We start from the raw sequence: 10,066 nt of genomic DNA, 5'->3' as shown, positions 1-10,066 counted from the left end.
TATATAAATTATCGCATGCCCCAAAAAAAAAATCTAAATAGGGGGCCCCAGCCTTCGAATAATCCGACGACAAAAATATGAAATATGATACCGTCAACGTGAGTTTAAATTATGAAGCAACAACATGATTGTCAATTTTAAGCACGTTAATAAGGACCTTCCAATTGGTCGGAACCGCGAAGAAAATATTTTTTTTTTGAATCAAGATTTGAGGGGCTCAAATTTTGCCCATGGCCGAAATGGCCTCTCTTTATTTTTCCAAGTTTCTTGAATTTAAGGTTTGAAAGTATAAAGAATGATTAATAAGTCATCCAATATACTCATATATAAGTCATCCATGTGTCCCATGGCCTACACATGGCTGATGAATTAAAAATTTAGCCAAGCCATGGGTGGTGCCCCACTCACACCACACGGCCAACTTGGCCATTATTTCATGAAATGCCAACTTTCCTAAATTAACTTTTAACCCCAAATTTTTCTTAATGTTCCATGCCAATAAATTCATAAGCAACTTATGCCTTAAAACAAAATTGGATGTCAAAAGTCTCAACCTCGTATCCCGGAATAGTCTTGTCCTTAACTTTTCATGGTTAGCTCGGAATGTCCCAATGTACAAAATACGGGATATAATAATTTTTTGGAAAGCTTCTCCATGTCCGAGGCAACCGTGTTAATTTGACCACACACTTATCCCTTTATATACCTTTCGAGGGCTGAAAATCTCTTAACATCATCACAAGGCCTAACCATTCTTTCTCTTACTTCACATTCCTTGTCGTGGTCACTATCCTTTTAGCCCCACTTATCGAAGCCTATTCTCTGACCCCACAGATTCCTCTTTTGTTCCATACAGCCACACTTTATCCAATTCATATGCCTACTTTCAAATTTTTACCCAAATAGTCTCGTGCTTGCCCGTCGTCCCTCTTGGAGGCTTCACTCACTCATGTTTCTTACTTTTCAATTTTTCCGACATTTGATCTCCTTACCTTCCATCTACTCACTTTCTTTCTCTTCACCGGTCTAGTCCGCCTCGTCCTACGCGACCTCTTAAGGTCTCCAACCACTCCGTATACTCCAATATCCCTTAGGCTGCTCTAGCTTCTCATTTGCCTCTTATATATAAATTTATAGAACTTTTTATACATTTCCCAGGGCGTCACCCATCCTAGTATTTCTCTCACCCCAAAGACGCTTAACCTCGAAACTCGATGAAATCCGGTGCGGGCACGTCGGTATAATCGTATCCACCTCACCACATGACCTTCACCACTTAATCTAAGCAAGTCAAGTCTTCGACAGACTCCAAAACGTTCTCGTAACGCATCTCCCTCCGAATTAGAAAGCGGTCTCTTTACTCTTCCGACTACACAATTACTATTTTGGCCTTTTAATTCCCAATATTCACCCTTTCATCTGTATGTACGACTACTTTCCGTCCTAGATTTCCCGCATTCCCAATGGTAGCGAACACACCTTGGTCGCCGTTACTTATAAATACCGTTATCGGGCCTGGTTTCCGCTCGCCACTATTAAATAATAATCTACATCAAATGCACATACATAGAAAATTCCAATAAGGACTCATATACCTATAGCGGATCGGTCTCTAGTCTGATCTGGTAGACTATAAGATGAAGTGTACTCCTCGTCATCGTCTACTCACCATCCGCTCGTCTGGTCTTCATCATCTCTCTCATCTGAGTTCGAGGATATAAATAATCGGCAACTCCCGGTTTACCGATCGACGGCCAGGATAAAGGGCTAGAGTAATCCGTAACACTCACCGAGAGCCGGTCCGACATAGCGCTCGCCATAGAGCAAATGCCGTGTACCGGAATCCTCCTCCTCCCGTGTCCCGTACGAATACTCGGACGGATCCGTGTCATAACTATCCTCTCGGGCCTCCTCCTCGGGAGTCAAAAACTCGGAGGAATCGTCGCCGGTCTTCCGAAGGACCGCCCCAATAGAATAACCGAGGCTCCTCCCCGCTCGGTCATGGATCCTCTCGGGAGCCTTCTTAGCACCCCATCGTCCGAGGTCGATCTCTTCATCTTTTGTCGTCCGCACTTACCTATAGGAAAAAGGATCGAAGGGTCTTTTCCTAGACTGCTCTATCGCACGATATAAGATGTGTAAGGAAGGTCAACGATTCCCCCAATGCCCCGAAGTACCTCCCGTTTATAAGTGTGGCTGGCTTCACACCCATAAAGGACTCTACCGGACACGGACCGTAGACAATCCCCGCACGAACCGGCTCGATACCACTTTTTGTCATGACCCAAACCGACGGGCCGCAATGCGTCCGACCACTACCGGCCAAGCACCCGTGCTTGCATTTACTTCTCACCGACCGTCCCGGGCCCATATACAATCCGAGAATCGTGCTATACTTTCTCCCAAACAATCAACATAAAAGACACTGTACCTAGAACTCACTACCAACGCATACATATAAACATAAACACTCGAGAATAAGTCAGCCGTGAGCCGATTTGGTCGCCACACATATATACTCGACAACAAAATACACGCCGACGAGGTCGCATAATATCACAACTACATATCACCGTCTACGTACCTCTATGGAGTACAAATCGTACAAAGGACAGACAAGGCCTCGCCGTACCCATATATGTACGTAACCGAACAAGATACTAAAAGGCCGGCCGTAGCCGATCAATGGAGCGCACCGACCGCGTCGAGGGGAGTGTCCTACCGCCGTGAATCGTTCGACCGGCTACCCGATCCCCGCGGGCATGAACGCAAACGCGTCCACAAGAAGGGGACGCGCACGAGTAATGTACCGAGTATGTAAGGCATGATTAGTAACATACAGTAAGGATGTAAAGTATGAACAATAACGAATGGAAACATGTAGCATATCGTGAGATAAAAGAATAACTGTATACGTGAGTGCTTCTTAAGGTGGATGCCATGCATGCTAGCTTTCTTTTGAAAAACATTTCTTGTTCATATATACAGAAATTATGCCGAGGAACGTCGGCCTGATCCATTTAACCACATGTGTCCCACGTCCGGGCATCCCGCGTCCGCGATGATAAGTTACACCAACTGATCAGGTGGTCATGCGTCTATAGCTCCACTCCCTTTTTCCCCATATTCCCCATATACATATACATATATCATATAAGCGATGTGAGGAGCTCAAGGAAAGTTATGTCTCTATCGGAGTGACGTAAGGCTTGTAACCTCCGATTATATTATGGAATAATCATGGTCGCTTTGTCTCACCTTGAAGGAACAATTATTATAAGGTGAGACCAACAACAATGAATAAAATTAAGAAAGGTCAAAAGATATCTCAATATTCTCATATCGTCATTGAAATCATAAACTTGGAACCTTTAAACATAAAGTCATTCTCATCATAGTCATCATAATAATATTCTCATTTTTGACATCATCGTTGTCATTGAAAAACATATCCATCGTTGTTATCATAAGAGCTCACGGAGCCATAAATCCCTGATTTAGAAAATACGAACATTTTGGAAAACATTTATGAATTATTTGGAAAGGAATTATGCCTTGGAGTCATAAACATCTAACTTTTGAAAACAAGGAAGATATGGAAACATTTTTGAAGTCATAACATCGAATCATGCTCAAAGAAGAAAGGGACGAGCCTTAACATACCCGTTCGTGCCTCCAATTGTCTACACTTATTCGTCCGAGCTTGCAAGTCTACATTTAAGAGGATTCACACAATCGTTAGACTCATCGTAGATATTTGTGCTAAGCTTTCAAGTCAAACTATTTTATATCCTGCTAAAAATCGGGCAAAGATCTCCCGTTTATATGCCTAGCCCGAAATCTCAATTCAGCAACCACCACCACCACCAACAACAACAACAACAACAATAACATCATTTCTAACACCAATATGTACCATAAAACATCCCACACGAGGTTTCCCAATTTTCACAACCAACCAACTCGCTATACAATTATTTAACGACTTTATTTCCGTAAATAAACCAAAATTAACATTAATAATAGGAGATTCATACCTTATTCTTGTTAAAACAGAGATATCTTCAATATCCACCTTGAATCCACCGCAAAAACCATACTAGAATCACATCCATGCGTTTATCCGAGCTTCGATTAATACTCCATCGCTTGAAAAATTGCTTACTTTGTGATCCCTCTCTCTCTCTCTCTCAATTTTCTAGAAATTTCGGGAAAATCGGTGAAAAAAGGGGTTTTTACCCCCTTATATAGGGTCAAATTCGGGTCGGGTTCACCGTAGCAAGCACCGTAGCACGCGTTTCTCGCTCGTTTCGGCCTGAACTTGTAACGTCCATAATTCTCTACTCCGATGTCCTATCGAAGAGCCGTTTATTGCGTTGGAAACTAGACTCAACGAACTTCATTTTAGTATTTTGTTTCACTTCAAAACACTTCATATGCTAAGAGATATTTGCCCCCAAGTTGGACCAGAATTTTCACACAAAACATTACCCATCCTTTCTCCAAAGTCGTACTACTTCATTTCTTCCACTCATTTCCTTATTAAACCTCTCGGTGTACCTTATATACATCCTTCACTCGTTAAATATACTTAATAATGCTTGCTCCTTATATTCCAAAGTGGTTTTACCTAAACCTAACTCAACGTACTTATGTTTCAAATTTGATAAGTGCTTTCAAGACACGGGGTGTAACAGTGTATCGTGTCATTAATCTTTTTTCCCACAAAAATGAGTTTTTTGTTAAGTTCAAAGGGTTTTCAATTGGAAAGTGACGAAAATTGTGTTTCGAAAAGGGATTTTATTTAGAGAAAAAGAGTTGCCACCTGACATCGAGTTTTAGTGTGCCAAATCACCATAAAATCAATATCCCTTTCAAAACAAGTTTGACTCTAAAAACAGACGTCGATACAGAGATTCCTACAAGGAATTCGTTGATCGAGGGTAAGGTGTGAGGCATCCCTCGAGTCCCGTGGTTTTAGTACGGTCGCTTTAATTAACTCGTATCGGCTTAAATAGAAACTCAGTGAACTAAACTCAAGCAATCACACATGAACGTGCACAAGAAAAGTTTGAAAAATAAAGTCTGAATTATTACAACCTGAACTAAAATAAAAATGCTAGAAAATAAACCTATACTAGCCTATGCTAAACTATACTAAGCTATCCCCGTTATCTCGGGGTCTTCTCCACGAACGGACTCCATTTTTTGCATTGATTTTCTTCCGGGACATCCCACCCGAGAATGAATACACAATACATAAAGCAAGCAAAAGGAAAAATGGACCTAACGTTTGCCTACCCAATCCAATTTACGAAGTATATAATAAAAATCAAGCCCAATCTTGCGACCCATTTTACTAATTTTCCAAATCACGATTTAGCTTATCTTTAGAAATTAGCCTATCAATCTTAAGGAAATTGAAAAACTTAACGTGGTTTTTAGCACTAAGTAATTGTTACACAAATCAACCTCATTAACCCCATCAGATCAGTAATTCACAAAAGAAAACAAACACCAAGCAAATATTCCATCCAACATCGATAACAAAGATATGAATTAAATATGGGACAAAGTTTAGAATTGGACCTCAATGCTTTGATTCCACAAATTTATATCGGCAAGAACCAAACCGAAGCCTTGACCAGAATCCGACGACCTCGACAAAAAATGTGAAAAATCTAACTAATTAAACTAGATCTGTAGCTCAAAACCAAAAAATTCGAACCAAAAAATTAAGCTAAAAAAAAACAGAGTCTAAAGGTTGATGGTTTCGGGGTGGTTTTCAAAACTAGTTTGGGTTGTTTCGAGTACGTTTTAGATGGGGGGTTTTGGGGTGGTTTTTTAAATAAAAAATGGCAGAGGTGGGCGTCAGTTTTGTTGGTGGTTTTAATGGTTGGAAAAGGGTGGTCAACAGGGTGGGTCACGGTGGTGTTTGGTTGGTGAAAATAGGGTGGTGAACAGGAAAAGGGGTGTTGGAGAGTGGCAAAAATGGGGTTTATGGTGGAGGCGGTTTGGGTGGTTGTACGGTATTGGAACAGTGGTGGGTTGGTGGCGGTTTGAAGGTGGTGCGGTGGTGGTGATGATATGGGTGACAAATGTAGTTGGGGGCGGCGGTGATGAAGGTGACCGGAAAAAAATGGGATGATGGAGTTGGCTTCTTTTTTTTTTTTTTTTTTTTTTTTTTTTTAATATGGTGTTGTGTATGTATTACCGTTTCTGTGTGTTTGGAGAAGAAGGTGATGATGATTTTTTTTTTTTTTTTTTTTTTTTTGGTCATCCCTCCCCTCTCTGATCTCCCTATGTATTTGTTGTGTGCTAGTGTATATCTAGTGTAGAAGAGTGAAGTAGTGAGCAAGAAAAATTTGAGTGGACCCCACATATGGAATATGCTCCAAGTGTGATGGTGTATGCGCGTGTGTGTATGAAAACGTGTATTGTAAAAAAAAAAACGGAGGGAGGAATTAGTTTATTGGAAGGAATCTTATGAGGTGGAACTTTTTGGTTGGTCCTCTTTTGATTTTCGTTTTATCACTTTTTTTTGTTTTCTATTAATAGTAAACAAAAATCAAAAATTACAAAAATAAGAGTATTAACTAACTATTTTTTAAGAAAAATACAAACTTTTGACAAACAATCATCACTCTATTTTTGTAGTTTTTGATTTTCACTAATAAAACAACTAAAATCAAATAAAAATCCAACTGGCAATATTAGACTCAAAAGAAAAATTTAGACAGTAAAAAGGTGAAAACATCCCGAGGCGGATAAAAATTACGTGTCTACAGAGGTTTGAATTAATTCGAGTTGTGGAGAAAATTTCAGAAATTGAGTTAAGGGAATTTGAGCTAGGACACCTTGGTGGAGATACAGGAGAGCATTAGTAGGACTGTGTATGTGATACACTGGATTAAGGAAGTAATTCGTTTTAGAGTTGCGTGAGGTAAGGGAACTCTAGTGTGTAGAGTGTGTGGCCTACTACAATCTCCAGGATTGACTCGGCTAGTTTGCGAGTGTTATATCCCGTATTTTGTATATTGGGATATTCCGAGCTAACAGTGATAAGTTAAGGACAAGACTATTTTGGAATACGAGGTAGAGACTTTTAACCTCTCGGGTTTTGTTTTATGGCACAAGTTGCTTATGATTTTATTGGTATGGAATATTAAGGAAAATTAGGGGTTAAAAGTGAATTATGGAAAGTTAATATTTCATGAACCAAGCCACAACTCGGGCCGTGTGGAGCGAGTGGCTCCCACCCATGGCTTGGCTAATTTTAATCGATCCAAGCTACGCGTGGGTGCGGTCACTTGTATGAATTATATACATAGGCAAGAGATGACAAAGCCCGATAATTCATCATTTTATACAAGCCTAGAAACTTGGAGAAAAGAGAGACATTCGGCTACGGCCGAAATTGTTGTCCAAAAATTTGATCAAAAAATAATTTTCTTTTAGCTTTTCAACCAATTGGAAGGCCCTTTTTAACGTGGAGTAGTTGTTGGAGCAAGCAAAGCATTCATCCTTGCAAGGCACAACCCTAGCCAAGTTGAAGAACTAAGTGGAAAAGGTAAGGTTTAATCTCTTCTTGCATGTATTATGGATGATTTGTACATGTTGTGGGCTGTTTTAGAAGCCAATGTGATTTGAGTGTAGTTTCTATACTTATGAGAATGATATTGTTAACGTGTGGATTGTTGGTGTAATTCATGAATTTGGGAGGATGGAATGTGTCGTTGCTGTTCTCGTCTGGGGAGGTTTCGGTGAAGTAGTATATTGGTCGAGTTGTTTTGAATATTGTGCGGATTGTTCGAAGTGTTCTTGAATCTTGTTTGAATGGTTTCGGATTGGTACTTGAACGGTGAGCGTTGATGTTGGCTTGAATGTATGTAGTTGGGATTGAATGTAAATGGAATGTTATCGAATTATGTAGAAAAGAGTTACTAACGTTAGAATGCGTTTTGAATCGATTGTTGATGTTGCTAATATGATTGTTGGTATTGTTGTTGATGATTTTGGCCGAGTTGAATTCTCGGGGTTGTTGAATTTGATAGGGGAAATGCTGCCCAAATTTCTCGTAGATAAAGTGCTAGTTCGGTGGAATCCCTAAGTATCTATAGCTAATGTTTGGTATATAATGACGTTGCGTAGATCTTCGAGAAGCCGAGACTTAAGTTCGGATTAGCTTAGGAAGCGGACGAGGTATGTAAAGCTTACCCTTTCTTTCTTTTGGCATGTCTTAGATGTAAGTAAGATATGATATGATATGATACGAGCCTTGGGGCAACTCTATTCCTAAGATCCGAGCATGTCTACGATTCTTATTCACTTCTTGATATTCTCACTCTTAATGTAGTCGAACTATGGTCCTTGTGTTTTTTGTATGTCCGAATAATGAATGTTGCATAAAGAGTTTTATTCCTAAAGTGTTCTATAACGTATAATGTCCCTAACTTTCATGTATGGTCTCGGATTGCTACGATATGTTCGCAGAGGATTCTATAATGAATAATGCCCGTAACTCTCATAAAGGGCTCGGACATTGGCTTGATCCATGTTTATGATTCCCCGAGACGTTATGTGACATCTTTCGTAATGATATTTCAAGAGTCCCGAGTGTGACTATCATTCGGATACGCGAGCGTTGATTTGTCTACTTACCTATTGAGTCCGGATTGATGATTTGTATGCATGTGGTTTCTCACTACCTCGCTCGTGCTAGTCGTTATTACTTCTTTCACCGCGTCCCGGCCGGGGGCATGTACTCGTGCACAACTCCGCCGCATTATTCGGGGGCCGCGTCCCCTCACTAGAGGGCCGGGCACGTTATCCGTATATGTTGATATTCACCGCATCCCTCACTAGAGGGCCGGCACGTTATATGATATGACGATGATACGATGATACGGGAAGGCGGCCAGATGGCATATGATGACTTCATTCACCGCGTCCCTCACTGTGAGGGCCGGGCACGTTATATGTGTATGTATATGATGATTTCATTCACCGCGTCCCTCACTTCGTAGGGTCGGGCACGTTATATGTACATGTATATGATGATTTTATTTACCGAGTCCCTCACTAGAGGGCCGGGACACGTTATACATGCATATATACATGATGATTATTTACTTATGTCCCTCAATCCCATAATGGTCTGGACTTGATATTGATACGCATGGTTTATGTTTCAGAGGCAAGCATTATGATTTTCTATACTCCTTGTTTCAGTATGATCTTGTTTACTGTATTTCATGCTTTACTTGCTCAGTACATATTCCGTACCGACCCCCTTTTCTTCGGGGCTGCGTTTCATGCCACGTGTGTGCATACAAACGAGTAGAAGATGTTCCAGCTGGATTGGCGAGCTCCACTTCCTTCCGGAGTGCTACCGAGTCAAAGTATCTATGTTATGCTATCCTGATTTATGTTAGAGACTTTGCAGACAGAGTCACGTATATAGCATGTCAGTCTCGTAAGCGGCTCTGTAAGCTGATGTATCTTTATGCATTATGTTACAGATTTCATTTGATTACAGATTTCACTTGATTTGAGAAAGACGAAAAGCATGTTGTTCTTTGAAAAGCTTCCATTATGCATTCATTTCATTATTTAAGAGTCCAGTAAGATTAGGGGTACCATGAGGACGCCGGGTTCGGCCGCCCTAAGTAAGGGTCAGGCCCATCATGCCCCATCAAGTAGTGGATGTGACAAATCGGGTATCGCAGCTTCGTCCTGGGGTTGTCTCGCAAAGTCGCATCAGGGCAGAGTCCCGTTTATGGTGTGAAGCACGCCACATTTATAAACAGAGGCTACGGGCATCTAGGGTGGTTACTCTTCTTTCACATCTGTGATCGTGCCATAGAGCCAAGTCATAGGGAATGAGATTCCTTCTACTAACCTTGATTTCAGCAGAAGAATGGCATCAATAGAAGAAAGTGCCTAGCGACATTGAAAGTTACAAAGCACGCAGGTAAGCAAAGGTATGAAAGATATATGTCGGGTGAGATATTGAGGTACGATTGAAATACAAGTTGAAGATTAAAAGGGAAAGTAAACAAGAAAG

The sequence above is a fragment of the Lycium ferocissimum genome, chromosome 8, assembly GCF_029784015.1.
Source record: "Lycium ferocissimum isolate CSIRO_LF1 chromosome 8, AGI_CSIRO_Lferr_CH_V1, whole genome shotgun sequence".
Taxonomy (NCBI): Eukaryota; Viridiplantae; Streptophyta; class Magnoliopsida; order Solanales; family Solanaceae; genus Lycium; species Lycium ferocissimum.
This window is presented reverse-complemented; position numbering follows the sequence as displayed.